We start from the raw sequence: 22,147 nt of genomic DNA on the forward strand, positions 1-22,147 counted from the left end.
CTACGGCGGAATTTCCAAATTAGTGCGGTGGCCGTGGTCTTTATGGTGTAGTGGATAGCACATCGGACTTCTAATCCGAAGGTTCTGGGTTTGATCCCCAGCAGAGATGTCGTTGCTTTTGCTGAGAAGCATCGCTCTCTGAACTACTTAGGCGGGATTTCCAAATTAATACACCTGTTAATGTCTCTGTGGTGTAGTGGATAGCACATCGGACTTCTAATCCGAAGGTCCTGGGTTCGATCCCCAGCAGAGATGTCGCTGGTTTTGCTGAGAAACATATTTTTCCGAACTGCTTCGGCGGAATTTCCAAATTAATACACCTGTCGTTGTCTCTGTGGTGTAGTGGATAGCACATCGGACTTCTAATCCGAAGGTTCTGGGTTTGATCCCCAGCAGAGATGTCGTTGCTTTTGCTGAGAAGCATCGCTCTCTGAACTACTTAGGCGGGATTTCCAAATTAATACGCCTGTCAATGTCTCTGTGGTGTAGTGGATAGCACATCGGACTTCTAATCCGAAGGTCCTGGGTTCGATCCCCAGCAGAGATGTCGCTGGTTTTGCTGAGAAACATAGTTTTCCGAACTGCTTCGACGGAAATTCAAATTAGCACGATAGTCGTTGTCTCTGTGGTGTAGTGGATAGCACATCGGACTTCTAATCCGAAGGTCCTGGGTTCGATCCCCAGCAGAGATTTCGTTGCTTTTGCTGAGAAGCATCGCTCTCTGAACTGCTTCGGCGGAATTTCCAAATTAATACACCTGTTAATGTCTCTGTGGTGTAGTGGATAGCACATCGGACTTCTAACCCGAAGGTCCTGGGTTTGATCCCCAGCAGAGATGTCGCTGGTTTTGCTGAGAAACATATTTTTCCGAACTGCTTCGGCGGAATTTCCAAATTAATACACCTGTCGTTGTCTCTGTGGTGTAGTGGATAGCACATCGGACTTCTAATCCGAAGGTTCTGGGTTTGATCCCCAGCAGATATGTCGCTGGTTTTGCTGAGAAACATAGTTTTCCGAACTGCTTCGGCGGAATTTCCAAATTAATACACCTGTCAATGTCTCTGTGGTGTAGTGGATAGCACATCGGACTTCTAATCCGAAGGTCCTGGGTTCGATCCCCAGCAGAGATGTCGCTGGTTTTGCTGAGAAGTATAGTTTTTAGAACTACTACGGCGGAATTTCCAAATTAGTGCGGTGGCCGTGGTCTTTATGGTGTAGTGGATAGCACATCGGACTTCTAATCCGAAGGTTCTGGGTTTGATCCCCAGCAGAGATGTCGTTGCTTTTGCTGAGAAGCATCGCTCTCTGAACTACTTAGGCGGGATTTCCAAATTAATACACCTGTTAATGTCTCTGTGGTGTAGTGGATAGCACATCGGACTTCTAATCCGAAGGTCCTGGGTTCGATCCCCAGCAGAGATGTCGCTGGTTTTGCTGAGAAACATATTTTTCCGAACTGCTTCGGCGGAATTTCCAAATTAATACACCTGTCGTTGTCTCTGTGGTGTAGTGGATAGCACATCGGACTTCTAATCCGAAGGTTCTGGGTTTGATCCCCAGCAGATATGTCGCTGGTTTTGCTGAGAATCATCGCTCTCTGAACAGCTTAGGCGGGATTTCCAAATTGATACACCTGTCAATGTCTCTGTGGTGTAGTGGATAGCACATCGGACTTCTAATCCGAAAGTCCTGGGTTCGATCCCCAGCAGATATGTCGCTGGTTTTGCTGAGAAACATAGTTTTCCGAACTGCTTCGGCGGAATTTCCAAATTAATACACCTGTCAATGTCTCTGTGGTGTAGTGGATAGCACATCGGACTTCTAATCCGAAGGTCCTGGGTTCGATCCCCAGCAGAGATGTCGCTGGTTTTGCTGAGAAGTATAGTTTTTAGAACTACTACGGCGGAATTTCCAAATTAGTGCGGTGGCCGTGGTCTTTATGGTGTAGTGGATAGCACATCGGACTTCTAATCCGAAGGTTCTGGGTTTGATCCCCAGCAGAGATGTCGTTGCTTTTGCTGAGAAGCATCGCTCTCTGAACTACTTAGGCGGGATTTCCAAATTAATACACCTGTTAATGTCTCTGTGGTGTAGTGGATAGCACATCGGACTTCTAATCCGAAGGTCCTGGGTTCGATCCCCAGCAGAGATGTCGCTGGTTTTGCTGAGAAACATATTTTTCCGAACTGCTTCGGCGGAATTTCCAAATTAATACACCTGTCGTTGTCTCTGTGGTGTAGTGGATAGCACATCGGACTTCTAATCCGAAGGTTCTGGGTTTGATCCCCAGCAGAGATGTCGTTGCTTTTGCTGAGAAGCATCGCTCTCTGAACTACTTAGGCGGGATTTCCAAATTAATACGCCTGTCAATGTCTCTGTGGTGTAGTGGATAGCACATCGGACTTCTAATCCGAAGGTCCTGGGTTCGATCCCCAGCAGAGATGTCGCTGGTTTTGCTGAGAAACATAGTTTTCCGAACTGCTTCGGCGGAATTTCCAAATTAGTGCGGTGGTCGTGGTCTCTGTGGTGTAGTGGATAGCACATCGGACTTCTAATCCGAATGTCCTGGGTTCGATCCGCAGCAGAGATGTCGCTGGTCTTGCTGAGAAACATAGTTTTCCGAACTACTACGGCGGAATTTCCAAATTAGTGCGGTGGTCGTGGTCTCTGTGGTGTAGTGGATAGCACATCGGACTTCTACTCCGAAGGTCCTGGGTTCGATCCCGAGCAGCGATGTCGTTGCTTTTGCTGAGAAGCATCGTTCTCTGAACAACTTATGCGGGATTTCCAAAATATCGGGGGGGTCGTTGTTTCTGTGGTGAAGTGGATAGCACATTGGACTTCTAATCCGAAGGTCCTGGGTTCGATCCCCAGCAGATATGTCGCTGGTTTTGGTGAGATGTATAGTTTTTCGAACTACTACGGCGGAATTTACAAATTAGTGCAGTGGTCGTGGTCTCTGTGGTGTAGTGGATAGCACATCGGATTTCTAATCCGAAGGTCCTGGGTTCGATCCCCAGCAGAGATGTCGCTGGTTTTGCTGAGAAACATAGTTTTCCGAACTGCTTCGGCGGAGTTTCCAAATTAATACAAATGTCGTTGTCTCTGTGGTGTAGTGGATAGCACATCGGACTTCTAATCCAAAGGTCCTGGGTTCGATCCCCAGCAGAGATGCCGTTGCTTTTGCTGAGAAGCATCGTTCTCTGAACTACTTAGGCGGGATTTCCAAAATTTCGGGGGCGTCGTTGTTTCTGTGGTAAGTGGATAGCACATTGGACTTCTAATCCGAAGGTCCTGGGTTCGATCCCCAGCAGATATGTCGCTGGTTTTGCTGAGAAGTATAGTTTTTCGAACTACTACGGCGGAATTTCCAAATTAGTGCGGTGGTCGTGGTCTCTGTGGTGTAGTGGATAGCACATCGGACTTCTAATCCGAAAGTGCTGGGTTCGATCCCGAGCAGCGATGTCGTTGCTTTTGCTGAGAAGAATCGTTCTCTGAACTACTTAGGCGGGATTTCCAAAATAAAAGGGGGGTCGTTGATCTGTGGTGTAGTGGTAGCACATCGGACTTCTAATCCGAAATTCCTGGGTTCGATCCCCAGCAGAGATGTCGCTTTTTTGTAGATAATTATAGTTTTCCGAACTTTTTTGGCGGAATATCCAAATTAATACACCTGTCAAAGTCTCACTGGTGTAGTGGATAGCACATCGGACTTCTAATCCGAAGGTCCTGGGTTCGATCCCCAGCAGAGATGTCGCTGGTTTTGCTGAAAAACATAGTTTTCCGAACTGCTTCGGCGGAATTTCAAAATTAATACACCTGTCAATGGCTCTGTGGTGTAGTGGATAGCACATCGGACTTCTAATATGAAGGTCCTGGGTGCGATCCCCAGCAGAGATGTCGCTGGTTTTGCTGAGAAACATAGTTTTCCGAACTGCTTCGGCGGAATTTCCAAATTATTACACCTGTCGTTGTCTCTGTGGTGTAGTGGATAGCACATCGGACTTTAAATCCGAATGTCCTGGGTTCGATCCCCAGCAGAGATGTCGCTGGTCTTGCTGAGAAACATAGTTTTCCGAACTACTACGGCGGAATTTCCAAATTAGTGCGGTGGGCGTGCTCTCTGTGGTGTAGTGGATAGCACATCGGACTTCTAATATGAAGGTCCTGGGTGCGATCCCCAGCAGAGATGTCGCTGGTTTTGCTGAGAAACATAGTTTTCCGAACTACTACGGCGGAATTTCCAAATTAGTGCGGTGGGCGTGCTCTCTGTGGTGTAGTGGATATCACATTGGACTTCTAATCCGAAGGTCCTGGGTTCGATCCCCAGCAGAGATGTCGCTGGTTTTGCTGAGAAACATAGTTTTCCGAACTACTACGGCGGAATTTCCAAATTAGTGCGGTGGCCGTGGTCTCTGTGGTGTAGTGGATAGCACATCGGATTTCTAATCCGAAGGTCCTGGGTTCGATCCCCAGCAGAGATGTCGCTGGTTTTGCTGAGAAACATAGTTTTCCGAACTGCTTCGGCGGAGTTTCCAAATTAATACAAATGTCGTTGTCTCTGTGGTGTAGTGGATAGCACATCGGACTTCTAATCCAAAGGTCCTGGGTTCGATCCCCAGCAGAGATGCCGTTGCTTTTGCTGAGAAGCATCGTTCTCTGAACTACTTAGGCGGGATTTCCAAAATTTCGGGGGCGTCGTTGTTTCTGTGGTAAGTGGATAGCACATTGGACTTCTAATCCGAAGGTCCTGGGTTCGATCCCCAGCAGATATGTCGCTGGTTTTGCTGAGAAGTATAGTTTTTCGAACTACTACGGCGGAATTTCCAAATTAGTGCGGTGGTCGTGGTCTCTGTGGTGTAGTGGATAGCACATCGGACTTCTAATCCAAAGGTCCTGGGTTCGATCCCCAGCAGAGATGCCGTTGCTTTTGCTGAGAAGCATCGTTCTCTGAACTACTTAGGCGGGATTTCCAAAATTTCGGGGGCGTCGTTGTTTCTGTGGTAAGTGGATAGCACATTGGACTTCTAATCCGAAGGTCCTGGGTTCGATCCCCAGCAGATATGTCGCTGATTTTGCTGAGAAGGATAGTTTTTCGAACTACTACGGCGGAATTTCCAAATTAGTGCGTTGGTTGTGGTCTCTGTGGTGTAGTGGATAGCACATCGGACTTCTAATCCGAAGGTCCTGGGTTGGATCCCCAGCAGAGATATCGCTGGTTTTGCTGAGAAACATAGTTTTCCGAACTGCTTCGGCGGAATTTCCAAATTAATACACCTGTCGTTGTCTCTGTGGTGTAGTGGATAGCACATCGGACTTTTAATCCGAAGGTCCTGGGTTGGATCCCCAGCAGAGATATCGCTGGTTTTGCTGAGAAACATAGTTTTCCGAACTGCTTCGGCGGAATTTCCAAATTATTACACCTGTCGTTGTCTCAGTGGTGTAGTGGATAGCACATCGGACTTCTGATCCGAGGGTCCCGGGTTCGATCCCCAGCAGAGATGTCGCTGGTTTTGCTGAGAAACATAGTTTTCCGAACTACTTAGGCGGGATTTCCAAATTAATACACCTGTCAATGTCTCTGTGGTGTAGTGGATAGCACATCGGACTTCTAATCCGATGGACCTGGGTTCGATCCCCAGCAGAGGTGCCGTTGCTTTTGCTGAGAAGCATCATTCTTTGAACTACTTAGGCGGGATTTCCAAAATAACGGGGGGGGGGTCGTTGTTTCTGTGGTGTAGTGGATAGCACATCGGTTTAAAATCCGAAGGTCCTGGGTTCGATCCCTAGCAGATATGTCGCTGATTTTGCTGAGAAGTATAGTTTTTCGAACTACTACGGCGGAATTTCCAAATTAGTGCGTTGGATGTGGTCTCTGTGGTGTAGTGGATAACACATCGGATTTCTAATCCAAAGTCCCTGGGTTGGATCCCCAGCAGAGATATCGCTGGTTTTGCTGAGAAACATAGTTTTCCGATCTGCTTCGGCGGAATTTCCAAATTAATACACCTGTCGTTGTCTCAGTGGTGTAGTGGATAGCACATCGGACTTCTGATCCGAAGGTCCCGGGTTCGGTCCCCAGCAGAGATGTCGTTGGTTTTGCTGATAAACATAGTTTTCCGAACTACTTAGGCGGGATTTCCAAATTAATACATCTGTCAATGTCTCTGTGGTGTAGTGGATAGCACATCGGACTTCTAATCCGAATGTCCTGGGTTCGATCCCCAGTAGAGATGTCGCTGGTTATGCTGAGAAACATAGTTTTCCGAACTGCTTCGGCGGAATTTCCAAATTAATACAACTGTCAATGTCTCTGTGGTGTAGTGGATAGCACATTGGACTTCTAATCCGAAGGTCCTGGGTTCGATCCTCAACAGATATGGCGCTGGTTTTGCTGAGAAGTATAGTTTTTCGAATTACTACGGCGGAATTTCCAAATTAATACACCTGTCAATGTCTCTGTGGTGAAGTGGACAGCACATCGGACTTCTAATCCGTAGGTCCTGGGTTCGATCCCCAGCAGAGATGTCGCTGGTTTTGCTGAGAAACATAGTTTTCCGAACTGCTTCGGCGGGATTTCCAAATTAATACACCTGTCAATGTCTCTGTGGTGTAGTGGATAGCACATCGGACTTCTAATCCGAAAGTTCTGGGTTTGAAACCCCAGCAGAGATGTCGTTGCTTTTGCTGAGAAGCATCGCTCTCTGAACTACTTAGGCGGGATTTCCAAATTAATACACCTGTCAATGTCTTTGTGGTGTAGTGGATAGCACATCGGACTTTTAATCCGAAGGTCCTGGGTTCGATCCCCAGTAGAGATGTCGCTGGTTTTGCTGAGAAACATAGTTTTCCGAACTGCTTCGGCGGAATTTCCAAATTATTACACCTGTCGTTGTCTCAGTGGTGTAGTGGATAGCACATCGGACTTCTGATCCGAAGGTCTCGGGTTCGATCCCCAGCAGAGATGTCGCTGGTTTTGCTGAGAAACATAGTTTTCCGAACTACTTAGGCGGGATTTCCAAATTAATACATCTGTCAATGTCTCTATGGTGTAGTGGATAGCACATCGGACTTCTAATCCGAATGTCCTGGGTTCGATCCCCAGTAGAGATGTCGCTGGTTATGCTGAGAAACATAGTTTTCCGAACTGCTTCGGCGGAATTTCCAAATTAATACAACTGTCAATGTCTCTGTGGTGTAGTGGATAGCACATCGGACTTCTAATCCGAAGGTCCTGGGTTCGATCCCCAGCAGAGATGCCGTTGCTTTTGCTGAGAAGCATCGTTCTCTGAACTACTTAGGCGGGATTTCCCAAATAACGGGGCGGTCGTTGTTTCTGTGGTGTAGTGGATAGCACATTGGACTTCTAATCCGAAGGTCCAGGGTTCGATCCCCAGCAGATATGGCGCTGGTTTTGCTGAGAAGTATAGTTTTTCGAATTACTACGGCGGAATTTCCAAATTAATACACCTGTCAATGTCTCTGTGGTGAAGTGGATAGCACATCGGACTTCTAATACGGAGGTCCTGGGTTCGATCCCCAGCAGAGATGTCGCTGGTATTAATGAGAAACATAGTTTTCCGAACTGCTTCGGCGGAATTTCCAAATTATTACACCTGTCGTTGTCTCTGTGGTGTAGTGGATAGCACATCGGACTTCTAATCCGAAGGTCCTGGGTTCGATCCCCAGCAGAGATTTCGTTGCTTTTGCTGAGAAACATAGTTTTCCGAACTGCTTCTGCGGAATTTCCAAATTAATACACCTGTCAATGTCTCTGTGGTGTAGTGGATAGCACATCGGACTTCTAATCCGAAGGTCCTGGGTTCGATCCCCAGCAGAGATGCCGTTGCTTTTGCTGAGAAGCATCGTTCTCTGAACTACTTAGGCGGGATTTCCAAAATAACGGCGCGGTCGTTGTTTCTGTGGTGTAGTGGATAGCACATTGGACTTCTAATCCGAAGGTCCAGGGTTCGATCCCCAGCAGATATGGCGCTGGTTTTGCTGAGAAGTATAGTTTTTCGAATTACTACGGCGGAATTTCCAAATTAATACACCTATCAATGTCTCTGTGGTGAAGTGGATAGCACATCGGACTTCTAATCCGAAGGTCCTGGGTTCGATCCCCAGCAGAGATGTCGCTGGTTTTGCTGAGAAACATAGTTTTCCGAACTGCTTCGGCGGAATTTCCAAATTAATACACCTGTCAATGTCTCTGTGGTGTAGTGGATAGCACATCGGACTTCTAATCCGAAGGTTCTGGGTTTGATCCCCAGCAGAGATGTCGTTGCTTTTGCTGAGAAGCATCGCTCTCTGAACTACTTAGGCGGGATTTCCAAATTAATATACCTGTCAATGTCTCTGTGGTGTAGTGGATAGCACATCGGACTTCTAATCCGAAGGTCCTGGGTTCGATCCCCAGCAGAGATGTCGCTGGTATTACTGAGAAACATAGTTTTCCGAACTGCTTCGGCGGAAATTCAAATAAGTACGATAGTCGTTGTCTCTGTGGTGTAGTGGATAGCACATCGGACTTCTAACCCTAAGGTCCTGGGTTCGATCCCCAGCAGAGATGTCGCTGGTTTTGCTGAGAAACATAGTTTTCCGAACTGCTTCGGCGGAATTTCCCAATTATTACACCTGTCGTTGTCTCTGTGGTGTAGTGGATAGCACATCGGACTTCTAATCCGAAGGTCCTGGGTTCGATCCCCAGCAGAGATTTCGTTGCTTTTGCTGAGAAACATAGTTTTCCGAACTGCTTCTGCGGAATTTCCAAATTAATACACCTGTCAATGTCTCTGTGGTGTAGTGGATAGCACATCGGACTTCTAATCCGAAGGTCCTGGGTTCGATCCCCAGCAGAGATGCCGTTGCTTTTGCTGAGAAGCATCGTTCTCTGAACTACTTAGGCGGGATTTCCAAAATAACGGCGCGGTCGTTGTTTCTGTGGTGTAGTGGATAGCACATTGGACTTCTAATCCGAAGGTCCAGGGTTCGATCCCCAGCAGATATGGCGCTGGTTTTGCTGAGAAGTATAGTTTTTCGAATTACTACGGCGGAATTTCCAAATTAATACACCTATCAATGTCTCTGTGGTGAAGTGGATAGCACATCGGACTTCTAATCCGAAGGTCCTGGGTTCGATCCCCAGCAGAGATGTCGCTGGTTTTGCTGAGAAACATAGTTTTCCGAACTGCTTCGGCGGAATTTCCAAATTAATACACCTGTCAATGTCTCTGTGGTGTAGTGGATAGCACATCGGACTTCTAATCCGAAGGTTCTGGGTTTGATCCCCAGCAGAGATGTCGTTGCTTTTGCTGAGAAGCATCGCTCTCTGAACTACTTAGGCGGGATTTCCAAATTAATATACCTGTCAATGTCTCTGTGGTGTAGTGGATAGCACATCGGACTTCTAATCCGAAGGTCCTGGGTTCGATCCCCAGCAGAGATGTCGCTGGTATTACTGAGAAACATAGTTTTCCGAACTGCTTCGGCGGAAATTCAAATAAGTACGATAGTCGTTGTCTCTGTGGTGTAGTGGATAGCACATCGGACTTCTAACCCTAAGGTCCTGGGTTCGATCCCCAGCAGAGATGTCGCTGGTTTTGCTGAGAAACATAGTTTTCCGAACTGCTTCGGCGGAATTTCCCAATTATTACACCTGTCGTTGTCTCTGTGGTGTAGTGGATAGCACATCGGACTTCTAATCCGAAGGTCCTGGGTTCGATCCCCAGCAGAGATGTCGCTGGTTTTGCTGAGAAACATAGTTTTCCGAACTGCTTCGGCGGAATTTCCAAATTAATACACCTGTCGTTGTCTCTGTGGTGTAGTGGATAGCACATCGGGCTTCTAATCCGAAGGTCCTGGGTTCGATCCCCAGCAGAGATTTCGTTGCTTTTGCTGAGAAGCATCGCTCTCTGAACTGATTCGGTGGAATTTCCAAATTAATACACTTGTCAATGTCTCTTTGGTGTAGTGGATAGCACATCGGACTTCTAATCCGAAGGTTCTGGGTTTGATCCCCAGCAGAGATGTCGTTGCTTTTGCTGAGAAGCATCGCTCTCTGAACTGATTCGGTGGAATTTCCAAATTAATACACTTGTCAATGTCTCTTTGGTGTAGTGGATAGCACATCGGACTTCTAATCCGAAGGTTCTGGGTTTGATCCCCAGCAGAGATGTCGTTGCTTTTGCTGAGAAGCATCGCTCTCTGAACTACTTAGGCGGGATTTCCAAATTAATACACCTGTCAATGTCTCTGTGGTGTAGTGGATAGCTCATTGGACTTCTAATCCGAAGGTCCTGGGTACGATCCCCAGCAGATATGTCGCTGGTTTTGCTGAGAAGTATAGTTTTTCGAACTACTACGGCGGAATTTCCAAATTATTACACCTGTCGTTGTCTCTGTGGTGTAGTGGATAGCACATCGGACTTCGGAGGTTGCGTTTGAGCTTTTGGAGAGTGCAGGTCGTTCACTTTTGCTCTCCGTGTTTCGTCGCGCTAAGCCTGGGCCTGCTTTTTGCCGGTTTATTTTTACTATCTGTTATTTTTCGTTAATTTTATTTAATAGTTGTTAATTTTTAATCTCGTTTTCCCTCCTGGGTGTTTCTACCCAGGATGGATGCTTTCAAGCGGTCGGTTTTTATTGATTTTAAACGTAATCTACCAAGTTTTGAAGTTGTGTCTACCGCGGTTACTGCGAACTTTGGCCTGGACTGTGCTTCTTCCCTCGTTGCTTGTGATGAAGGTGGTTATATTCTTACCTTGAAGAATTTAGCCGATGTTGTTGGTGTAATCGATTCTGGGTTGGATATTGGTGTTGAGCTCTACGAAATATCGAGTGTTTCTGCGAAGACGGTGACTGCCGCTTTTCATGATCTGCCGGAATACGTGACTGATGACGCTGTTCTCTCTAAGCTAACGTCGCTTGGCTGCGAAATTAAGGGTCAGATAGTTTGGCATAAAAAATTATCATTTTATTGTGGAGTACGTACTGTTCGGGTGACTTTACCCGAGGGGCTTTCTGTGTTGCCTTATCGCTTACGGATCGCCGATGCTGTTGGTCGGGAGAAGTTTTACGCTGTGAAACACGATTCCCAAATAAAGGTGTGTAATAAGTGTTATGCTACCGATCACGTATATCGTCAGTGTCCGGAGTTCAAGTGCTTCAAGTGTCAGAAGCAGGGTCATGTCATTCGCGAGTGTCCACTATGGCCCAGAATGGGGTCCCGTGATTCTGCAGCGGTGTCCGTCGGCGTTGGAGATGCTGCAATGGAAGTAGTCGATCCTCCCTCCGGTTCTATTCCGCCAGTTTTCCCGGTCCTCGGTGGCGGAGTTGTTTCAACAGTCGTCAATGCTGGTCTCAAGTCTGATCCTCGTCGGAGTGCTAAGCATTCGTTGTCGTCCAGCGACGGTGATTCCGGCAAGACTTCGTCTTCTTACACTCGTCCTGCTGCGAAAACTCAGAAGGTTCCCATTTCCTCTTTGGTTCCTTTTGAGGGTGGGCGCCGGCCAGATTGGTGGCCTAAGGAAGTTGTTTGGCCTCCGTCTTCCCAGAATGAATTTCACGCTCGCTATTGTCGCTATCAGGGGCAGCCAGTTACGAGTCCTCTGTATTGGGACTTTGTGATACCGGATGATTACGGTTTTAAAGTATAAGTCACGGAATTATGATGGTCACTTCTCTGAATGTATTGCAGCCTTTTCTTTGTTATGTCGGGTATCATTCTTTGCTACTTATTTTCAATAGGGGTTTTTTCAATTATTTATCTCATTTACATGCTGTTCGATGTTTATTTTTGCCTATTTTCGTTAATTATTACTAACAACATAATGCAATGAATAATCGTATACGATTTGTTTATATTATTTCTTTGATGTGTCGTAGGAAACTATTTTTTATTCGATGTTAACTCTTCATTATCTTTCTTTGTATTCCAGTTGCTTTTTTTCGGACTGATTTGTCATTTATTACTCAGGCATTTTCTCTTTATATAATCTGTCGATTGTTGTATCTCGCTACCTTGTAAAATACACGCGTATTGTATTTTTTAATGACATAATTAAAAAAAAAAAAAAAAATCGGACTTCTAATCCGAAGGTCCCGGGTTCGATCCCTAGCAGAGATGTCGCTGGTTTTGCTGAGAAACATAGTTTTCCGAACTGCTTCGGCGGAATTTCCAAATTAGTGCGGTGGTCGTGGTGTAGTGGATAGCACATCGGATTTCTAATCCGAAGGTCCTGGGTTCGATCCCCAGCAGAGATGTCGCCGGTTTTGCTGAGAAGTATAGTTTTTCGAACTGCTTCGGCGGAATTTCCAAATTAATACACCTGTCAATGTCTCTGTGGTGTAGTGGATAGCACATCGGACTTCTAATCCGAAGGTCCTGGGTTCGATCCCCAGCAGAGATGTCGCTGGTTTTGCTGAGAAACATAGTTTTCCGAACTGCTTCGGCGGAATTTCCCAATTAAAACACCTGTAGTTGTCTCTGTGGTGTAGTGGTTAGCACATCGGACTTCTAATCCGAAGGTCCTGGGTTCGATCCCCAGCAGAGATGTCGCTGGTTTTGCTGAGAAACATAGTTTTCCGAACTGCTTCGGCGGAATTTCCAAATTAATACACCTGTCGTTGTCTCTGTGGTGTAGTGGATAGCACATCGGACTTCTAATCCGAAGGTCCTGGGTTCGATCCCCAGCAGAGATGTCGCTGGTTTTGCTGAGAAACATAGTTTTCCGAACTGCTTCGGCGGAATTTCCCAATTAAAACACCTGTAGTTGTCTCTGTGGTGTAGTGGATAGCACATCGGACTTCTAATCCGAAGGGCCTGGGTTCGATCCCCAGCAGAGATTTCGTTGCTTTTGCTGAGAAGCATCGCTCTCTGAACTGATTCGGTGGAATTTCCAAATTAATACACTTGTCAATGTCTCTTTGGTGTAGTGGATAGCACATCGGACTTCTAATCCGAAGGTTCTGGGTTTGATCCCCAGCAGAGATGTCGTTGCTTTTGCTGAGAAGCATCGCTCTCTGAACTACTTAGGCGGGATTTCCAAATTAATACACCTGTCAATGTCTCTGTGGTGTAGTGGATAGCTCATTGGACTTCTAATCCGAAGGTCCTGGGTACGATCCCCAGCAGATATGTCGCTGGTTTTGCTGAGAAGTATAGTTTTTCGAACTACTACGGCGGAATTTCCAAATTATTACACCTGTCGTTGTCTCTGTGGTGTAGTGGATAGCACATCGGACTTCGGAGGTTGCGTTTGAGCTTTTGGAGAGTGCAGGTCGTTCACTTTTGCTCTCCGTGTTTCGTCGCGCTAAGCCTTGGCCTGCTTTTTGCCGGTTTATTTTTACTATCTGTTATTTTTCGTTAATTTTATTTAATAGTTGTTAATTTTTAATCTCGTTTTCCCTCCTGGGTGTTTCTACCCAGGATGGATGCTTTCAAGCGGTCGGTTTTTATTGATTTTAAACGTAATCTACCAAGTTTTGAAGTTGTGTCTACCGCGGTTACTGCGAACTTTGGCCTGGACTGTGCTTCTTCCCTCGTTGCTTGTGATGAAGGTGGTTATATTCTTACCTTGAAGAATTTAGCCGATGTTGTTGGTGTAATCGATTCTGGGTTGGATATTGGTGTTGAGCTCTACGAAATATCGAGTGTTTCTGCGAAGACGGTGACTGCCGCTTTTCATGATCTGCCGGAATACGTGACTGATGACGCTGTTCTCTCTAAGCTAACGTCGCTTGGCTGCGAAATTAAGGGTCAGATAGTTTGGCATAAAAAATTATCATTTTATTGTGGAGTACGTACTGTTCGGGTGACTTTACCCGAGGGGCTTTCTGTGTTGCCTTATCGCTTACGGATCGCCGATGCTGTTGGTCGGGAGAAGTTTTACGCTGTGAAACACGATTCCCAAATAAAGGTGTGTAATAAGTGTTATGCTACCGATCACGTATATCGTCAGTGTCCGGAGTTCAAGTGCTTCAAGTGTCAGAAGCAGGGTCATGTCATTCGCGAGTGTCCACTATGGCCCAGAATGGGGTCCCGTGATTCTGCAGCGGTGTCCGTCGGCGTTGGAGATGCTGCAATGGAAGTAGTCGATCCTCCCTCCGGTTCTATTCCGCCAGTTTTCCCGGTCCTCGGTGGCGGAGTTGTTTCAACAGTCGTCAATGCTGGTCTCAAGTCTGATCCTCGTCGGAGTGCTAAGCATTCGTTGTCGTCCAGCGACGGTGATTCCGGCAAGACTTCGTCTTCTTACACTCGTCCTGCTGCGAAAACTCAGAAGGTTCCCATTTCCTCTTTGGTTCCTTTTGAGGGTGGGCGCCGGCCAGATTGGTGGCCTAAGGAAGTTGTTTGGCCTCCGTCTTCCCAGAATGAATTTCACGCTCGCTATTGTCGCTATCAGGGGCAGCCAGTTACGAGTCCTCTGTATTGGGACTTTGTGATACCGGATGATTACGGTTTTAAAGTATAAGTCACGGAATTATGATGGTCACTTCTCTGAATGTATTGCAGCCTTTTCTTTGTTATGTCGGGTATCATTCTTTGCTACTTATTTTCAATAGGGGTTTTTTCAATTATTTATCTCATTTACATGCTGTTCGATGTTTATTTTTGCCTATTTTCGTTAATTATTACTAACAACATAATGCAATGAATAATCGTATACGATTTGTTTCTATTATTTCTTTGATGTGTCGTAGGATACTATTTTTTATTCGATGTTAACTCTTCATTATCTTTCTTTGTATTCCAGTTGCTTTTTTTCGGACTGATTTGTCATTTATTACTCAGGCATTTTCTCTTTATATAATCTGTCGATTGTTGTATCTCGCTACCTTGTAAAATACACGCGTATTGTATTTTTTAATGACATAATTAAAAAAAAAAAAATCGGACTTCTAATCCGAAGGTCCCGGGTTCGATCCCTAGCAGAGATGTCGCTGGTTTTGCTGAGAAACATAGTTTTCCGAACTGCTTCGGCGGAGTTTCCAAATTAATACAAATGTCGTTGTCTCTGTGGTGTAGTGGATAGCACATCGGACTTCTAATCCGAAGGTCCTGGGTTCGATCCCCAGCAGAGATGTCGCTGGTTTTGCTGAGAAGTATAGTTTTTCGAACTACTACGGCGGAATTTCCAAATTAGTGCGGTGGTGGTGGTCTCTGTGGTGTAGTGGATAGCACATCGGACTTCTAATCCGAAGGTCCTGGGTTCGATCCCCAGCAGAGATGTCGCTGGTTTTGCTGAGAATAATAGTTTTCCGAACTGCTTCGGCGGAATTTCCAAATTAATACACCTGTCAATGTCTCTGTGGTGTAGTGGATAGCACATCGGACTTCTAATCCGAAGGTCCTGGGTTCGATCCCCAGCAGAGATGTCGCTGGTTTTGCTGAGAATAATAGTTTTCCGAACTGCTTCGGGGGAATTTCCAAATTAATACACTTGTCAATGTCTCTGTGGTGTAGTGGATAGCACATCGGACTTCTAATCCGAAGGTGCTGGGTTCGATCCCCAGCAGAGATGTCGCTGGTTTTGCTGAGAACATAGTTTTCCGAACTGCTTCGGCGGAATTTCCAAATTAATACACCTGTCAATGTCTCTGTGGTGTAGTGGATAGCACATCGGACTTCGGAGGTTGCGTTTGAGCTTTTGGAGAGTGCAGGTCGTTCACTTTTGCTCTCCGTGTTTCGTCGCGCTAAGCCTTGGCCTGCTTTTTGCCGGTTTATTTTTACTATCTGTTATTTTTCGTTAATTTTATTTAATAGTTGTTAATTTTTAATCTCGTTTTCCCTCCTGGGTGTTTCTACCCAGGATGGATGCTTTCAAGCGGTCGGTTTTTATTGATTTTAAACGTAATCTACCAAGTTTTGAAGTTGTGTCTACCGCGGTTACTGCGAACTTTGGCCTGGACTGTGCTTCTTCCCTCGTTGCTTGTGATGAAGGTGGTTATATTCTTACCTTGAAGAATTTAGCCGATGTTGTTGGTGTAATCGATTCTGGGTTGGATATTGGTGTTGAGCTCTACGAAATATCGAGTGTTTCTGCGAAGACGGTGACTGCCGCTTTTCATGATCTGCCGGAATACGTGACTGATGACGCTGTTCTCTCTAAGCTAACGTCGCTTGGCTGCGAAATTAAGGGTCAGATAGTTTGGCATAAAAAATTATCATTTTATTGTGGAGTACGTACTGTTCGGGTGACTTTACCCGAGGGGCTTTCTGTGTTGCCTTATCGCTTACGGATCGCCGATGCTGTTGGTCGGGAGAAGTTTTACGCTGTGAAACACGATTCCCAAATAAAGGTGTGTAATAAGTGTTATGCTACCGATCACGTATATCGTCAGTGTCCGGAGTTCAAGTGCTTCAAGTGTCAGAAGCAGGGTCATGTCATTCGCGAGTGTCCACTATGGCCCAGAATGGGGTCCCGTGATTCTGCAGCGGTGTCCGTCGGCGTTGGAGATGCTGCAATGGAAGTAGTCGATCCTCCCTCCGGTTCTATTCCGCCAGTTTTCCCGGTCCTCGGTGGCGGAGTTGTTTCAACAGTCGTCAATGCTGGTCTCAAGTCTGATCCTCGTCGGAGTGCTAAGCATTCGTTGTCGTCCAGCGACGGTGATTCCGGCAAGACTTCGTCTTCTTACACTCGTCCTGCTGCGAAAACTCAGAAGGTTCCCATTTCCTCTTTGGTTCCTTTTGAGGGTGGGCGCCGGCCAGATTGGTGGCCTAAGGAAGTTGTTTGGCCTCCGTCTTCCCAGAATGAATTTCACGCTCGCTATTGTCGCTATCAGGGGCAGCCAGTTACGAGTCCTCTGTATTGGGACTTTGTGATACCGGATGATTACGGTTTTAAAGTATAAGTCACGGAATTATGATGGTCACTTCTCTGAATGTATTGCAGCCTTTTCTTTGTTATGTCGGGTATCATTCTTTGCTACTTATTTTCAATAGGGGTTTTTTCAATTATTTATCTCATTTACATGCTGTTCGATGTTTATTTTTGCCTATTTTCGTTAATTATTACTAACAACATAATGCAATGAATAATCGTATACGATTTGTTTCTATTATTTCTTTGATGTGTCGTAGGATACTATTTTTTATTCGATGTTAACTCTTCATTATCTTTCTTTGTATTCCAGTTGCTTTTTTTCGGACTGATTTGTCATTTATTACTCAGGCATTTTCTCTTTATATAATCTGTCGATTGTTGTATCTCGCTACCTTGTAAAATACACGCGTATTGTATTTTTTAATGACATAATTAAAAAAAAAAAAATCGGACTTCTAATCCGAAGGTCCCGGGTTCGATCCCTAGCAGAGATGTCGCTGGTTTTGCTGAGAAACATAGTTTTCCGAACTGCTTCGGCGGAGTTTCCAAATTAATACAAATGTCGTTGTCTCTGTGGTGTAGTGGATAGCACATCGGACTTCTAATCCGAAGGTCCTGGGTTCGATCCCCAGCAGAGATGTCGCTGGTTTTGCTGAGAAGTATAGTTTTTCGAACTACTACGGCGGAATTTCCAAATTAGTGCGGTGGTGGTGGTCTCTGTGGTGTAGTGGATAGCACATCGGACTTCTAATCCGAAGGTCCTGGGTTCGATCCCCAGCAGAGATGTCGCTGGTTTTGCTGAGAATAATAGTTTTCCGAACTGCTTCGGCGGAATTTCCAAATTAATACACCTGTCAATGTCTCTGTGGTGTAGTGGATAGCACATCGGACTTCTAATCCGAAGGTCCTGGGTTCGATCCCCAGCAGAGATGTCGCTGGTTTTGCTGAGAATAATAGTTTTCCGAACTGCTTCGGGGGAATTTCCAAATTAATACACTTGTCAATGTCTCTGTGGTGTAGTGGATAGCACATCGGACTTCTAATCCGAAGGTGCTGGGTTCGATCCCCAGCAGAGATGTCGCTGGTTTTGCTGAGAACATAGTTTTCCGAACTGCTTCGGCGGAATTTCCAAATTAATACACCTGTCAATGTCTCTGTGGTGTAGTGGATAGCACATCGGACTTCTAATCCGAAGGTCCTGTGTTCGATCCCCAGCAGAGATGTCGCTGGTTTTGCTGAGAAACATAGTTTTCCGAACTGCTTCGGCGGAATTTCCAAATTATTACACCTGTCGTTGTCTCTGTGGTGTAGTGGATAGCACATCGGACTTCTAATCCGAAGGTCCTGGGTTCGATCCCCAGCAGAGATTTCGTTGCTTTTGCTGAGAAACATAGTTTTCCGAACTGCTTCTGCGGAATTTCCAAATTAATACACCTGTCAATGTCTCTGTGGTGTAGTGGATAGCACATCGGACTTCTAATCCGAAGGTCCAGGGTTCGATCCCCAGCAGAGAAGCCGTTGCTTTTGCTGAGAAGCATCGTTCTCTGAACTACTTAGGCGGGATTTCCAAAATAACGGGGCGGTCGTTGTTTCTGTGGTGTAGTGGATAGCACATTGGACTTCTAATCCGAAGGTCCAGGGTTCGATCCCCAGCAGATATGGCGCTGGTTTTGCTGAGAAGTATAGTTTTTCGAATTACTACGGCGGAATTTCCAAATTAATACACCTGTCAATGTCTCTGTGGTGAAGTGGATAGCACATCGGACTTCTAATCCGAAGGTCCTGGATTCAATCCCCAGCCGAGATGTCGCTGGTTTTGCTGAGAAACATAGTTTTCCGAACTGCTTCGGCGGAATTTCCAAATTAGTGCGGTGGTCGTGGTGTAGTGGATAGCACATCGGATTTCTAATCCGAAGGTCCTGGGTTCGATCCCCAGCAGAGATGTCGCTGGTTTTGCTGAGAAACATAGTTTTCCGAACTGCTTCGGCGGAGTTTCCAAATTAATACAAATGTCGTTGTCTCTGTGGTGTAGTGGATAGCACATCGGACTTCTAATCCGAAGGTCCTGAGTTCGATCCCCAGCAGAGATGTCGCTGGTTTTGCTGAGAAGTATAGTTTTTCGAACTACTACGGCGGAATTTCCAAATTAGTGCGGTGGTGGTGGTCTCTGTGGTGTAGTGGATAGCACATCGGACTTCTAATCCGAAGGTCCTGGGTTCGATCCCCAGCAGAGATGTCGCTGGTTTTGCTGAGAATAATAGTTTTCCGAACTGCTTCGGGGGAATTTCCAAATTAATACACTTGTCAATGTCTCTGTGGTGTAGTGGATAGCACATCGGACTTCTAATCCGAAGGTGCTGGGTTCGATCCCCAGCAGAGATGTCGCTGGTTTTGCTGAGAACATAGTTTTCCGAACTGCTTCGGCGGAATTTCCAAATTAATACACCTGTCAATGTCTCTGTGGTGTAGTGGATAGCACATCGGACTTCTAATCCGAAGGTCCTGTGTTCGATCCCCAGCAGAGATGTCGCTGGTTTTGCTGAGAAACATAGTTTTCCGAACTACTTAGGCGGGATTTCCAAATTAATACATCTGTCAATGTCTCTGTGGTGTAGTGGATAGCACATCGGTTTTCTAATCCGAATGTCCTGGGTTCGATCCCCAGCAGATATGTCGCTGGTTTTGCTGAGAAACATAGTTTTCCGAACTGCTTCGGCGGAATTTCCAAATTAATAAACCTGTCAATGTCTCTGTGGTGTAGTAGATAGCACATCGGACTTCTAATCCGAAGGTCCTGGGTTCGATCCCCAGCAGAGATGCCGTTGCTTTTGCTGAGAAGCATCGTTCTCTGAACTACTTAGGCGGGATTTCCATAATAACGGGGGGGTCGTTGTTTCTGTGGTGTAGTGGATAGCACATTGGACTTCTAATCCGAAGGTCCTGGGTTCGATCCTCAACAGATATGGCGCTGGTTTTGCTGAGAAGTATAGTTTTTCGAATTACTACGGCGGAATTTCCAAATTAATACACCTGTCAATGTCTCTGTGGTGAAGTGGACAGCACATCGGACTTCTAATCCGAAGGTCCTGGGTTCGATCCCCAGCAGAGATGTCGCTGGTTTTGCTGAGAAACATAGTTTTCCGAACTGCTTCGGCGGAATTTCCAAATTAATACACCTGTCAATGTCTCTGTGGTGTAGTGGATAGCACATCGGACTTCTAATCCGAAAGTTCTGGTTTGAAACCCCAGCAGAGATGTCGTTGCTTTTGCTGAGAAGCATCGCTCTCTGAACTACTTAGGCGGGATTTCCAAATTAATACACTTGTCAATGTCTCTGTGGTGTAGTGGATAGCACATCGGACTCCTAATCCGAAGGTCCTGGGTTCGATCCCCAGCAGAGATGTCGCTGGTTTTGCTGAGAAACATAGTTTTCCGAACTGCTTCGGCGGAATTTCCAAATTAATACACCTGTCGTTGTCTCCGTGGTGTAGTGGATAGCACATCGGACTTCTAATCCGAAGGTCCTGGGTTCGATCCCCAGCAGAGATGTCGCTGGTTTTGCTGAGAAACATAGTTTTCCGAACTGCTTCGGTGGGATTTCCAAATTAATACACCTGTCAATGTCTCTGTGGTGTAGTGGATAGCACATCGGACTTTTAATCCGAAGGTCCTGGGTTCGATCCCCAGTAGAGATGTCGCTGGTTTTGCTGAGAAACATAGTTTTCCGAACTGCTTCGGCGGAATTTCCAAATTAATACACCTGTCAATGTCTCTGTGGTGTAGTGGATAGCACATCGGACTTCTAATCCGAAGGTCCTGGGTTCGATCCCCAGCAGAGATGACGCTGGTTTTGCTGAGAAACATAGTTTTCCGAACTGCTTCGGCGGAATTTCCAAATTATTACACCTGTCGTTGTCTCAGTGGTGTAGTGGATAGCACATCGGACTTCTGATCCGAAGGTCTCGGGTTCGATCCCCAGCAGAGATGTCGCTGGTTTTGCTGAGAAACATAGTTTTCCGAACTACTTAGGCGGGATTTCCAAATTAATACACCTGTCAATGTCTCTATGGTGTAGTGGATAGCACATCGGACTTCTAATCCGAATGTCCTGGGTTCGATCCCCAGTAGAGATGTCGCTGGTTATGCTGAGAAACATAGTTTTCCGAACTGCTTCGGCGGAATTTCCAAATTAATACAACTGTCAATGTCTCTGTGGTGTAGTAGATAGCACATCGGACTTCTAATCCGAAGGTCCTGGGTTCGATCCCCAGCAGAGATGCCGTTGCTTTTGCTGAGAAGCATCGTTCTCTGAACTACTTAGGCGGGATTTCCAAAATAACGGGGCGGTCGTTGTTTCTGTGGTGTAGTGGATAGCACATTGGACTTCTAATCCGAAGGTCCAGGGTTCGATCCCCAGCAGATATGGCGCTGGTTTTGCTGAGAAGTATAGTTTTTCGAATTACTACGGCGGAATTTCCAAATTAATACACCTGTCAATGTCTCTGTGGTGAAGTGGATAGCACATCGGACTTCTAATACGGAGGTCCTGGGTTCGATCCCCAGCAGAGATGTCGCTGGTATTACTGAGAAACATAGTTTTCCGAACTGCTTCGGCGGAAATTCAAATTAGTACGATAGTCGTTGTCTCTGTGGTGTAGTGGATAGCACATCGGACTTTTAATCCGAAGGTCCTGGGTTCAATCCCCAGCAGAGATGTCGCTGGTTTTGCTGAGAAACATAGTTTTCCGAACTGCTTCGGCGGAATTTCCAAATTATTACAGCTGTCGTTGTCTCTGTGGTGTAGTGGATAGCACATCGGACTTCTAATCCGAAGGTCCTGGGTTCGATCCCCAGCAGAGATTTCGTTGCTTTTGCTGAGAAACATAGTTTTCCGAACTGCTTCTGCGGAATTTCCAAATTAATACACCTGTCAATGTCTCTGTGGTGTAGTGGATAGCACATCGGACTTCTAATCCGAAGGTCCTGGGTTCGATCCCCAGCAGAGATGCCGTTGCTTTTGCTGAGAAGCATCGTTCTCTGAACTACTTAGGCGGGATTTCCAAAATAACGGCGCGGTCGTTGTTTCTGTGGTGTAGTGGATAGCACATTGGACTTCTAATCCGAAGGTCCAGGGTTCGATCCCCAGCAGATATGGCGCTGGTTTTGCTGAGAAGTATAGTTTTTCGAATTACTACGGCGGAATTTCCAAATTAATACACCTATCAATGTCTCTGTGGTGAAGTGGATAGCACATCGGACTTCTAATCCGAAGGTCCTGGGTTCGATCCCCAGCAGAGATGTCGCTGGTTTTGCTGAGAAACATAGTT

General features: G+C 46.1%; 81 non-coding genes across 81 annotated transcripts; all 81 read left to right on the forward strand.

Annotated features, from left to right (window-relative positions):
- Positions 1-36: 36 nt before the first annotated feature.
- TRNAR-UCU (transfer RNA arginine (anticodon UCU)) lies at positions 37-109 on the forward strand. The gene has a single exon. It is a non-coding gene; the product is annotated as a tRNA-Arg (tRNA).
- A 73-nt stretch (positions 110-182) lies between these two features.
- Positions 183-255, forward strand: TRNAR-UCU (transfer RNA arginine (anticodon UCU)). The gene has a single exon. It is a non-coding gene; the product is annotated as a tRNA-Arg (tRNA).
- A 73-nt stretch (positions 256-328) lies between these two features.
- On the forward strand, positions 329-401 carry TRNAR-UCU (transfer RNA arginine (anticodon UCU)). The gene has a single exon. It is a non-coding gene; the product is annotated as a tRNA-Arg (tRNA).
- A 73-nt stretch (positions 402-474) lies between these two features.
- On the forward strand, positions 475-547 carry TRNAR-UCU (transfer RNA arginine (anticodon UCU)). The gene has a single exon. It is a non-coding gene; the product is annotated as a tRNA-Arg (tRNA).
- A 72-nt stretch (positions 548-619) lies between these two features.
- TRNAR-UCU (transfer RNA arginine (anticodon UCU)) lies at positions 620-692 on the forward strand. Its single transcript has one exon. It is a non-coding gene; the product is annotated as a tRNA-Arg (tRNA).
- A 73-nt stretch (positions 693-765) lies between these two features.
- On the forward strand, positions 766-838 carry TRNAR-UCU (transfer RNA arginine (anticodon UCU)). Its single transcript has one exon. It is a non-coding gene; the product is annotated as a tRNA-Arg (tRNA).
- Positions 839-911: 73 nt separating this feature from the next.
- TRNAR-UCU (transfer RNA arginine (anticodon UCU)) lies at positions 912-984 on the forward strand. Its single transcript has one exon. It is a non-coding gene; the product is annotated as a tRNA-Arg (tRNA).
- A 73-nt stretch (positions 985-1,057) lies between these two features.
- On the forward strand, positions 1,058-1,130 carry TRNAR-UCU (transfer RNA arginine (anticodon UCU)). Its single transcript has one exon. It is a non-coding gene; the product is annotated as a tRNA-Arg (tRNA).
- Positions 1,131-1,203: 73 nt separating this feature from the next.
- TRNAR-UCU (transfer RNA arginine (anticodon UCU)) lies at positions 1,204-1,276 on the forward strand. The gene has a single exon. It is a non-coding gene; the product is annotated as a tRNA-Arg (tRNA).
- Positions 1,277-1,349: 73 nt separating this feature from the next.
- Positions 1,350-1,422, forward strand: TRNAR-UCU (transfer RNA arginine (anticodon UCU)). The gene has a single exon. It is a non-coding gene; the product is annotated as a tRNA-Arg (tRNA).
- A 73-nt stretch (positions 1,423-1,495) lies between these two features.
- Positions 1,496-1,568, forward strand: TRNAR-UCU (transfer RNA arginine (anticodon UCU)). Its single transcript has one exon. It is a non-coding gene; the product is annotated as a tRNA-Arg (tRNA).
- A 73-nt stretch (positions 1,569-1,641) lies between these two features.
- TRNAR-UCU (transfer RNA arginine (anticodon UCU)) lies at positions 1,642-1,714 on the forward strand. The gene has a single exon. It is a non-coding gene; the product is annotated as a tRNA-Arg (tRNA).
- Positions 1,715-1,787: 73 nt separating this feature from the next.
- TRNAR-UCU (transfer RNA arginine (anticodon UCU)) lies at positions 1,788-1,860 on the forward strand. The gene has a single exon. It is a non-coding gene; the product is annotated as a tRNA-Arg (tRNA).
- A 73-nt stretch (positions 1,861-1,933) lies between these two features.
- Positions 1,934-2,006, forward strand: TRNAR-UCU (transfer RNA arginine (anticodon UCU)). The gene has a single exon. It is a non-coding gene; the product is annotated as a tRNA-Arg (tRNA).
- Positions 2,007-2,079: 73 nt separating this feature from the next.
- TRNAR-UCU (transfer RNA arginine (anticodon UCU)) lies at positions 2,080-2,152 on the forward strand. The gene has a single exon. It is a non-coding gene; the product is annotated as a tRNA-Arg (tRNA).
- A 73-nt stretch (positions 2,153-2,225) lies between these two features.
- On the forward strand, positions 2,226-2,298 carry TRNAR-UCU (transfer RNA arginine (anticodon UCU)). Its single transcript has one exon. It is a non-coding gene; the product is annotated as a tRNA-Arg (tRNA).
- Positions 2,299-2,371: 73 nt separating this feature from the next.
- TRNAR-UCU (transfer RNA arginine (anticodon UCU)) lies at positions 2,372-2,444 on the forward strand. The gene has a single exon. It is a non-coding gene; the product is annotated as a tRNA-Arg (tRNA).
- Positions 2,445-2,517: 73 nt separating this feature from the next.
- TRNAR-UCU (transfer RNA arginine (anticodon UCU)) lies at positions 2,518-2,590 on the forward strand. Its single transcript has one exon. It is a non-coding gene; the product is annotated as a tRNA-Arg (tRNA).
- A 219-nt stretch (positions 2,591-2,809) lies between these two features.
- On the forward strand, positions 2,810-2,882 carry TRNAR-UCU (transfer RNA arginine (anticodon UCU)). Its single transcript has one exon. It is a non-coding gene; the product is annotated as a tRNA-Arg (tRNA).
- Positions 2,883-2,955: 73 nt separating this feature from the next.
- TRNAR-UCU (transfer RNA arginine (anticodon UCU)) lies at positions 2,956-3,028 on the forward strand. The gene has a single exon. It is a non-coding gene; the product is annotated as a tRNA-Arg (tRNA).
- Positions 3,029-3,101: 73 nt separating this feature from the next.
- On the forward strand, positions 3,102-3,174 carry TRNAR-UCU (transfer RNA arginine (anticodon UCU)). Its single transcript has one exon. It is a non-coding gene; the product is annotated as a tRNA-Arg (tRNA).
- A 365-nt stretch (positions 3,175-3,539) lies between these two features.
- TRNAR-UCU (transfer RNA arginine (anticodon UCU)) lies at positions 3,540-3,609 on the forward strand. Its single transcript has one exon. It is a non-coding gene; the product is annotated as a tRNA-Arg (tRNA).
- A 72-nt stretch (positions 3,610-3,681) lies between these two features.
- Positions 3,682-3,754, forward strand: TRNAR-UCU (transfer RNA arginine (anticodon UCU)). The gene has a single exon. It is a non-coding gene; the product is annotated as a tRNA-Arg (tRNA).
- A 511-nt stretch (positions 3,755-4,265) lies between these two features.
- TRNAR-UCU (transfer RNA arginine (anticodon UCU)) lies at positions 4,266-4,338 on the forward strand. The gene has a single exon. It is a non-coding gene; the product is annotated as a tRNA-Arg (tRNA).
- A 73-nt stretch (positions 4,339-4,411) lies between these two features.
- TRNAR-UCU (transfer RNA arginine (anticodon UCU)) lies at positions 4,412-4,484 on the forward strand. The gene has a single exon. It is a non-coding gene; the product is annotated as a tRNA-Arg (tRNA).
- Positions 4,485-4,557: 73 nt separating this feature from the next.
- On the forward strand, positions 4,558-4,630 carry TRNAR-UCU (transfer RNA arginine (anticodon UCU)). Its single transcript has one exon. It is a non-coding gene; the product is annotated as a tRNA-Arg (tRNA).
- Positions 4,631-4,848: 218 nt separating this feature from the next.
- On the forward strand, positions 4,849-4,921 carry TRNAR-UCU (transfer RNA arginine (anticodon UCU)). The gene has a single exon. It is a non-coding gene; the product is annotated as a tRNA-Arg (tRNA).
- A 218-nt stretch (positions 4,922-5,139) lies between these two features.
- TRNAR-UCU (transfer RNA arginine (anticodon UCU)) lies at positions 5,140-5,212 on the forward strand. Its single transcript has one exon. It is a non-coding gene; the product is annotated as a tRNA-Arg (tRNA).
- A 365-nt stretch (positions 5,213-5,577) lies between these two features.
- TRNAR-UCU (transfer RNA arginine (anticodon UCU)) lies at positions 5,578-5,650 on the forward strand. Its single transcript has one exon. It is a non-coding gene; the product is annotated as a tRNA-Arg (tRNA).
- A 513-nt stretch (positions 5,651-6,163) lies between these two features.
- Positions 6,164-6,236, forward strand: TRNAR-UCU (transfer RNA arginine (anticodon UCU)). Its single transcript has one exon. It is a non-coding gene; the product is annotated as a tRNA-Arg (tRNA).
- A 219-nt stretch (positions 6,237-6,455) lies between these two features.
- TRNAR-UCU (transfer RNA arginine (anticodon UCU)) lies at positions 6,456-6,528 on the forward strand. Its single transcript has one exon. It is a non-coding gene; the product is annotated as a tRNA-Arg (tRNA).
- A 512-nt stretch (positions 6,529-7,040) lies between these two features.
- TRNAR-UCU (transfer RNA arginine (anticodon UCU)) lies at positions 7,041-7,113 on the forward strand. The gene has a single exon. It is a non-coding gene; the product is annotated as a tRNA-Arg (tRNA).
- A 73-nt stretch (positions 7,114-7,186) lies between these two features.
- On the forward strand, positions 7,187-7,259 carry TRNAR-UCU (transfer RNA arginine (anticodon UCU)). Its single transcript has one exon. It is a non-coding gene; the product is annotated as a tRNA-Arg (tRNA).
- A 365-nt stretch (positions 7,260-7,624) lies between these two features.
- Positions 7,625-7,697, forward strand: TRNAR-UCU (transfer RNA arginine (anticodon UCU)). Its single transcript has one exon. It is a non-coding gene; the product is annotated as a tRNA-Arg (tRNA).
- A 73-nt stretch (positions 7,698-7,770) lies between these two features.
- On the forward strand, positions 7,771-7,843 carry TRNAR-UCU (transfer RNA arginine (anticodon UCU)). Its single transcript has one exon. It is a non-coding gene; the product is annotated as a tRNA-Arg (tRNA).
- A 219-nt stretch (positions 7,844-8,062) lies between these two features.
- On the forward strand, positions 8,063-8,135 carry TRNAR-UCU (transfer RNA arginine (anticodon UCU)). The gene has a single exon. It is a non-coding gene; the product is annotated as a tRNA-Arg (tRNA).
- A 73-nt stretch (positions 8,136-8,208) lies between these two features.
- TRNAR-UCU (transfer RNA arginine (anticodon UCU)) lies at positions 8,209-8,281 on the forward strand. The gene has a single exon. It is a non-coding gene; the product is annotated as a tRNA-Arg (tRNA).
- A 73-nt stretch (positions 8,282-8,354) lies between these two features.
- Positions 8,355-8,427, forward strand: TRNAR-UCU (transfer RNA arginine (anticodon UCU)). The gene has a single exon. It is a non-coding gene; the product is annotated as a tRNA-Arg (tRNA).
- A 72-nt stretch (positions 8,428-8,499) lies between these two features.
- TRNAR-UCU (transfer RNA arginine (anticodon UCU)) lies at positions 8,500-8,572 on the forward strand. The gene has a single exon. It is a non-coding gene; the product is annotated as a tRNA-Arg (tRNA).
- Positions 8,573-8,645: 73 nt separating this feature from the next.
- Positions 8,646-8,718, forward strand: TRNAR-UCU (transfer RNA arginine (anticodon UCU)). Its single transcript has one exon. It is a non-coding gene; the product is annotated as a tRNA-Arg (tRNA).
- A 73-nt stretch (positions 8,719-8,791) lies between these two features.
- Positions 8,792-8,864, forward strand: TRNAR-UCU (transfer RNA arginine (anticodon UCU)). The gene has a single exon. It is a non-coding gene; the product is annotated as a tRNA-Arg (tRNA).
- Positions 8,865-9,083: 219 nt separating this feature from the next.
- Positions 9,084-9,156, forward strand: TRNAR-UCU (transfer RNA arginine (anticodon UCU)). The gene has a single exon. It is a non-coding gene; the product is annotated as a tRNA-Arg (tRNA).
- A 73-nt stretch (positions 9,157-9,229) lies between these two features.
- On the forward strand, positions 9,230-9,302 carry TRNAR-UCU (transfer RNA arginine (anticodon UCU)). Its single transcript has one exon. It is a non-coding gene; the product is annotated as a tRNA-Arg (tRNA).
- Positions 9,303-9,375: 73 nt separating this feature from the next.
- On the forward strand, positions 9,376-9,448 carry TRNAR-UCU (transfer RNA arginine (anticodon UCU)). Its single transcript has one exon. It is a non-coding gene; the product is annotated as a tRNA-Arg (tRNA).
- A 72-nt stretch (positions 9,449-9,520) lies between these two features.
- On the forward strand, positions 9,521-9,593 carry TRNAR-UCU (transfer RNA arginine (anticodon UCU)). The gene has a single exon. It is a non-coding gene; the product is annotated as a tRNA-Arg (tRNA).
- A 73-nt stretch (positions 9,594-9,666) lies between these two features.
- TRNAR-UCU (transfer RNA arginine (anticodon UCU)) lies at positions 9,667-9,739 on the forward strand. The gene has a single exon. It is a non-coding gene; the product is annotated as a tRNA-Arg (tRNA).
- Positions 9,740-9,812: 73 nt separating this feature from the next.
- TRNAR-UCU (transfer RNA arginine (anticodon UCU)) lies at positions 9,813-9,885 on the forward strand. Its single transcript has one exon. It is a non-coding gene; the product is annotated as a tRNA-Arg (tRNA).
- A 73-nt stretch (positions 9,886-9,958) lies between these two features.
- On the forward strand, positions 9,959-10,031 carry TRNAR-UCU (transfer RNA arginine (anticodon UCU)). Its single transcript has one exon. It is a non-coding gene; the product is annotated as a tRNA-Arg (tRNA).
- A 73-nt stretch (positions 10,032-10,104) lies between these two features.
- On the forward strand, positions 10,105-10,177 carry TRNAR-UCU (transfer RNA arginine (anticodon UCU)). The gene has a single exon. It is a non-coding gene; the product is annotated as a tRNA-Arg (tRNA).
- A 2,014-nt stretch (positions 10,178-12,191) lies between these two features.
- On the forward strand, positions 12,192-12,261 carry TRNAR-UCU (transfer RNA arginine (anticodon UCU)). Its single transcript has one exon. It is a non-coding gene; the product is annotated as a tRNA-Arg (tRNA).
- A 73-nt stretch (positions 12,262-12,334) lies between these two features.
- Positions 12,335-12,407, forward strand: TRNAR-UCU (transfer RNA arginine (anticodon UCU)). The gene has a single exon. It is a non-coding gene; the product is annotated as a tRNA-Arg (tRNA).
- A 73-nt stretch (positions 12,408-12,480) lies between these two features.
- TRNAR-UCU (transfer RNA arginine (anticodon UCU)) lies at positions 12,481-12,553 on the forward strand. Its single transcript has one exon. It is a non-coding gene; the product is annotated as a tRNA-Arg (tRNA).
- Positions 12,554-12,626: 73 nt separating this feature from the next.
- On the forward strand, positions 12,627-12,699 carry TRNAR-UCU (transfer RNA arginine (anticodon UCU)). The gene has a single exon. It is a non-coding gene; the product is annotated as a tRNA-Arg (tRNA).
- Positions 12,700-12,772: 73 nt separating this feature from the next.
- Positions 12,773-12,845, forward strand: TRNAR-UCU (transfer RNA arginine (anticodon UCU)). Its single transcript has one exon. It is a non-coding gene; the product is annotated as a tRNA-Arg (tRNA).
- Positions 12,846-12,918: 73 nt separating this feature from the next.
- TRNAR-UCU (transfer RNA arginine (anticodon UCU)) lies at positions 12,919-12,991 on the forward strand. The gene has a single exon. It is a non-coding gene; the product is annotated as a tRNA-Arg (tRNA).
- Positions 12,992-15,007: 2,016 nt separating this feature from the next.
- Positions 15,008-15,080, forward strand: TRNAR-UCU (transfer RNA arginine (anticodon UCU)). The gene has a single exon. It is a non-coding gene; the product is annotated as a tRNA-Arg (tRNA).
- A 73-nt stretch (positions 15,081-15,153) lies between these two features.
- Positions 15,154-15,226, forward strand: TRNAR-UCU (transfer RNA arginine (anticodon UCU)). Its single transcript has one exon. It is a non-coding gene; the product is annotated as a tRNA-Arg (tRNA).
- Positions 15,227-15,299: 73 nt separating this feature from the next.
- On the forward strand, positions 15,300-15,372 carry TRNAR-UCU (transfer RNA arginine (anticodon UCU)). Its single transcript has one exon. It is a non-coding gene; the product is annotated as a tRNA-Arg (tRNA).
- A 73-nt stretch (positions 15,373-15,445) lies between these two features.
- TRNAR-UCU (transfer RNA arginine (anticodon UCU)) lies at positions 15,446-15,518 on the forward strand. Its single transcript has one exon. It is a non-coding gene; the product is annotated as a tRNA-Arg (tRNA).
- Positions 15,519-17,387: 1,869 nt separating this feature from the next.
- Positions 17,388-17,460, forward strand: TRNAR-UCU (transfer RNA arginine (anticodon UCU)). Its single transcript has one exon. It is a non-coding gene; the product is annotated as a tRNA-Arg (tRNA).
- Positions 17,461-17,533: 73 nt separating this feature from the next.
- TRNAR-UCU (transfer RNA arginine (anticodon UCU)) lies at positions 17,534-17,606 on the forward strand. Its single transcript has one exon. It is a non-coding gene; the product is annotated as a tRNA-Arg (tRNA).
- Positions 17,607-17,679: 73 nt separating this feature from the next.
- TRNAR-UCU (transfer RNA arginine (anticodon UCU)) lies at positions 17,680-17,752 on the forward strand. The gene has a single exon. It is a non-coding gene; the product is annotated as a tRNA-Arg (tRNA).
- Positions 17,753-17,825: 73 nt separating this feature from the next.
- On the forward strand, positions 17,826-17,898 carry TRNAR-UCU (transfer RNA arginine (anticodon UCU)). Its single transcript has one exon. It is a non-coding gene; the product is annotated as a tRNA-Arg (tRNA).
- A 72-nt stretch (positions 17,899-17,970) lies between these two features.
- TRNAR-UCU (transfer RNA arginine (anticodon UCU)) lies at positions 17,971-18,043 on the forward strand. Its single transcript has one exon. It is a non-coding gene; the product is annotated as a tRNA-Arg (tRNA).
- A 73-nt stretch (positions 18,044-18,116) lies between these two features.
- TRNAR-UCU (transfer RNA arginine (anticodon UCU)) lies at positions 18,117-18,189 on the forward strand. Its single transcript has one exon. It is a non-coding gene; the product is annotated as a tRNA-Arg (tRNA).
- A 73-nt stretch (positions 18,190-18,262) lies between these two features.
- On the forward strand, positions 18,263-18,335 carry TRNAR-UCU (transfer RNA arginine (anticodon UCU)). The gene has a single exon. It is a non-coding gene; the product is annotated as a tRNA-Arg (tRNA).
- Positions 18,336-18,694: 359 nt separating this feature from the next.
- TRNAR-UCU (transfer RNA arginine (anticodon UCU)) lies at positions 18,695-18,764 on the forward strand. The gene has a single exon. It is a non-coding gene; the product is annotated as a tRNA-Arg (tRNA).
- Positions 18,765-18,837: 73 nt separating this feature from the next.
- Positions 18,838-18,910, forward strand: TRNAR-UCU (transfer RNA arginine (anticodon UCU)). Its single transcript has one exon. It is a non-coding gene; the product is annotated as a tRNA-Arg (tRNA).
- A 73-nt stretch (positions 18,911-18,983) lies between these two features.
- Positions 18,984-19,056, forward strand: TRNAR-UCU (transfer RNA arginine (anticodon UCU)). The gene has a single exon. It is a non-coding gene; the product is annotated as a tRNA-Arg (tRNA).
- A 73-nt stretch (positions 19,057-19,129) lies between these two features.
- On the forward strand, positions 19,130-19,202 carry TRNAR-UCU (transfer RNA arginine (anticodon UCU)). The gene has a single exon. It is a non-coding gene; the product is annotated as a tRNA-Arg (tRNA).
- Positions 19,203-19,274: 72 nt separating this feature from the next.
- On the forward strand, positions 19,275-19,347 carry TRNAR-UCU (transfer RNA arginine (anticodon UCU)). Its single transcript has one exon. It is a non-coding gene; the product is annotated as a tRNA-Arg (tRNA).
- Positions 19,348-19,566: 219 nt separating this feature from the next.
- Positions 19,567-19,639, forward strand: TRNAR-UCU (transfer RNA arginine (anticodon UCU)). The gene has a single exon. It is a non-coding gene; the product is annotated as a tRNA-Arg (tRNA).
- Positions 19,640-19,858: 219 nt separating this feature from the next.
- On the forward strand, positions 19,859-19,931 carry TRNAR-UCU (transfer RNA arginine (anticodon UCU)). Its single transcript has one exon. It is a non-coding gene; the product is annotated as a tRNA-Arg (tRNA).
- Positions 19,932-20,150: 219 nt separating this feature from the next.
- TRNAR-CCU (transfer RNA arginine (anticodon CCU)) lies at positions 20,151-20,223 on the forward strand. Its single transcript has one exon. It is a non-coding gene; the product is annotated as a tRNA-Arg (tRNA).
- Positions 20,224-20,296: 73 nt separating this feature from the next.
- On the forward strand, positions 20,297-20,369 carry TRNAR-UCU (transfer RNA arginine (anticodon UCU)). The gene has a single exon. It is a non-coding gene; the product is annotated as a tRNA-Arg (tRNA).
- Positions 20,370-20,588: 219 nt separating this feature from the next.
- On the forward strand, positions 20,589-20,661 carry TRNAR-UCU (transfer RNA arginine (anticodon UCU)). The gene has a single exon. It is a non-coding gene; the product is annotated as a tRNA-Arg (tRNA).
- Positions 20,662-20,880: 219 nt separating this feature from the next.
- Positions 20,881-20,953, forward strand: TRNAR-UCU (transfer RNA arginine (anticodon UCU)). Its single transcript has one exon. It is a non-coding gene; the product is annotated as a tRNA-Arg (tRNA).
- Positions 20,954-21,026: 73 nt separating this feature from the next.
- On the forward strand, positions 21,027-21,099 carry TRNAR-UCU (transfer RNA arginine (anticodon UCU)). Its single transcript has one exon. It is a non-coding gene; the product is annotated as a tRNA-Arg (tRNA).
- A 510-nt stretch (positions 21,100-21,609) lies between these two features.
- On the forward strand, positions 21,610-21,682 carry TRNAR-UCU (transfer RNA arginine (anticodon UCU)). The gene has a single exon. It is a non-coding gene; the product is annotated as a tRNA-Arg (tRNA).
- A 73-nt stretch (positions 21,683-21,755) lies between these two features.
- TRNAR-UCU (transfer RNA arginine (anticodon UCU)) lies at positions 21,756-21,828 on the forward strand. Its single transcript has one exon. It is a non-coding gene; the product is annotated as a tRNA-Arg (tRNA).
- Positions 21,829-22,047: 219 nt separating this feature from the next.
- TRNAR-UCU (transfer RNA arginine (anticodon UCU)) lies at positions 22,048-22,120 on the forward strand. The gene has a single exon. It is a non-coding gene; the product is annotated as a tRNA-Arg (tRNA).
- The last annotated feature ends 27 nt before the right edge of the window (positions 22,121-22,147 follow it).

The sequence above is a fragment of the Leiobunum rupestre genome, chromosome 7 (genome assembly GCF_980474605.1).
Source record: "Leiobunum rupestre chromosome 7, qqLeiRupe1.1.hap1, whole genome shotgun sequence".
NCBI classification, from domain to species: Eukaryota; Metazoa; Arthropoda; class Arachnida; order Opiliones; family Sclerosomatidae; genus Leiobunum; species Leiobunum rupestre.